The following is a 2,812-nucleotide window of genomic DNA, read 5'->3' on the forward strand; positions in this document are numbered from 1 at the left end:
TACTCCTTTTCTGCCCTCAGTGATGTGTTCCTAATACAGCCCCCCTTTGGGAGCTATTTCTCTCATACTTGTACCCAAAGAACATCCAGTCAGGAAACTGTGCCCCCCAGTCACAAGACCTGCACTGATCCAATTAGATTCCTTAGACCTCTGTAGGAATCTTGATAGGGAGCAACAAGACTTCTTTCTGCTGGACCAGAATTACCTGTGGTCATCTTGCCAAAAGAACCCCTGAAAATGGAATTAAGAAGAGAAAAGAAGAGAAGAGAGCACTGTTTAAGTGTTCCTGGATCCAGCTATACCTGAGAACAACATTCTCTGGGCTTGTTTTTTCCCCCACAGTTAGGAATTCCTTTATTCCTCATTCAAACAAGCAAACAGTAATTGTAGATTATACACTTCTAAAAATATACGTGGGGTACGGTGGAGCATGCCTGTAATCTCAATGGCTCAGGAGGCTGAGGCAGGAGAATCGTGAGTTCAAAGCCAGCCTCAGCAACAGTGAGGCACTAAACAACTCAGTAAGACCCTGTCTCTAAATAAAATGATAGGGCTGGGGATGTGACTCAGTGGCCAAATGCCCCTGAGTTCAGTACCTGTTACTCCCCCCCCAAAAAAACAAAACAAAACAAAATCTCCCCTTAAGCAAAGGCAAAAAAAAAAAAGGAAAAGAAAAAGAAAAGTAAGTTATCTTTTTCACGTATATCGTTCATTGGTACAGTGCCACATGCATATCCTGTCCTGTCCTCCTAGTAAAAGAGGTAAAATTTTATATTAATTTATTCAAAGAACAGGGCAACCGTAACAATGAAAGCATGGAATCCAGGGCAGGAGAGTGGAGCGTTTCCCACTCATGGATGCATTTAAACATCCCATCGATACAAAAACACCTGTTGTTGCCTTAGAGATAACTTTATGAGTAATGAAGTCTTGCAGTACCATCCAGGTGAAATCCCAGCAAGTACTTTAAGTAAATTTCAGTGACTTGATATTCAAGTCCAAACTAGAGTTCACGTTTTCTTGATTGCAAATATGATGTCCTTGACCTGAGATCTTCTGTCTTTTGGAATCTTTGCATAAGGCATAGGGCACCAATAGCAAAACATCCAGGAAATTGAATGCAAGGTCATCCACGATCCTGGCACAAATTTTAGCTCCTACTGCAAACTGGGGCCGGCCTCCTTCCAGGGCTCAGAGACAATTTGTCTTCGTAATGTTGGTTTCTATGGTTTCAACATCCATTGGTCTGATGGTACCCATACTGATCACCTCACCTTCAATTTCTTCTTTAGACAGCACCGTTGCAACTTCTCAGCAGTGGCACTCAGGTCTTGTGTGGGAAACCACAGTCCCTTGCCTTTCTATTTTGACTTTTCCAATATGAACCAGAAAATCTTTGACTGAGCTTCTGCAAGAAGTTCAAAAGGAACTCCATACATCAACTAAATTTTCCAGTACTATCCCTGGATTGTTTTCTCAAATGGCTGAGTTAATAAAACCTTTTTGCATCCTCTGAATTCCAGGGGATGACTACCTTTAAGGCCTAAGGACTTCCCATCCCACGTAGCAAAGCCCTGTGAGTTCTGGACAGCCACACCCACCGAGGTGCCACTGGCTTCCCTATGACTATGAGCACAGGCTGGAGGCCCCCCAGCATACAGTAGGTCTTGGCAGCTGAATTTATAACCTGGTCAGTGGCTTGCACAGAGAAATTGAAGGTCATAAATTCACAAATGGGCCACAACCCAGCCATAGCTCCACTGACAGCAATTCTAGCAAAGCCCGTCTCAGATATGAGAGTATCTATAATCCTCGTGTCCATATTTTTTCCACAGGCCTCAGCTAACCTTGCATGTCCTGTCATACTGGGCCACTTCTTCCCCAAGCAGAAATAACTTCTCCTCTCTTTCCAGTTCCTCATCCATGCCTTGATTGATGGCATCATTCACCTGGCGCTGTCGGCAGTTTGGCAGTCCAGAGACCTGCTGAAGGGGTCCTTGCACCAGCCCAGATACCACCACCATCTTGACTGTGTCCTCCCGCCACCCCATCCTCTGGGCTTGTAAGTTACAAGAGTCGATAAACCCTGCTTTCTTCACAAGTCATATTTGGGGGTGAGATTTTTTTCTGACATATAATAAAAAGCTTCCTACTTAACACAAACTGCTGCAGGAATTTGATGTGGAGCATCCCTTTATGGGTCAGGAAAACTCCATGAATAATACTAGCAGAAGATTCCAGCAAAGTTGTGCGGGTGAGAAAGAGAAAGGTACAGATAGAGGCCAAGCACACAGCTGGGCTGGCCCCTGATGCCCAGGAGAAGCCTCTGGAAGAGTTGAGCCCCATAGGAAAAGGGCCATCTTCCCATCCCAGTGGGAAAGCACTTTGCCTTCCACAGTCCCCTTTCCCAGAAGAGGTCACCCCCCATGACAGAGGTTCCCAGAGCCCGCGGGCCCCTGAATTCAGACTTCCTGCCCAGACAGGGCAGCTGGGATGAGGTCATGGCTGGAGAGTCTTTTATCCCCTTGCTAAGCTGCTTCTTTCAGTAGCAATTGCTGTCTTGCTTAATCTCAGAATTATCTGATTGTCACAGTCGAGTTTTCCACATTAGGCAGCGAGCCAACAAGTTACTTAACCTATAATTGCCCTTTAATGAAGCCCATCTTCAAAACTGAATTGTCAAAGGGAAACTTGTAAACACACAGCGAGGTCCAAGCCCAAGCTGGCCCCAGACGTCGCAGCCAGGCCCTTGACTCCTCTCTGGCGTCAGCCACATTTGTCTGAGTTATTGGGGCTTTATCGCCAGCTGCCA

The 2,812-nt window shown here is 45.7% G+C and overlaps 1 pseudogene; it reads right to left on the reverse strand.

Annotated features, from left to right (window-relative positions):
* Positions 1-1,010: 1,010 nt before the first annotated feature.
* LOC107137776 lies at positions 1,011-2,024 on the reverse strand (annotated as a pseudogene).
* Positions 2,025-2,812: the final 788 nt, after the last annotated feature.

Source organism: Marmota marmota, unplaced genomic scaffold, assembly GCF_001458135.2.
Source record: "Marmota marmota marmota unplaced genomic scaffold, marMar, whole genome shotgun sequence".
Lineage (NCBI taxonomy): Eukaryota > Metazoa > Chordata > Mammalia > Rodentia > Sciuridae > Marmota > Marmota marmota.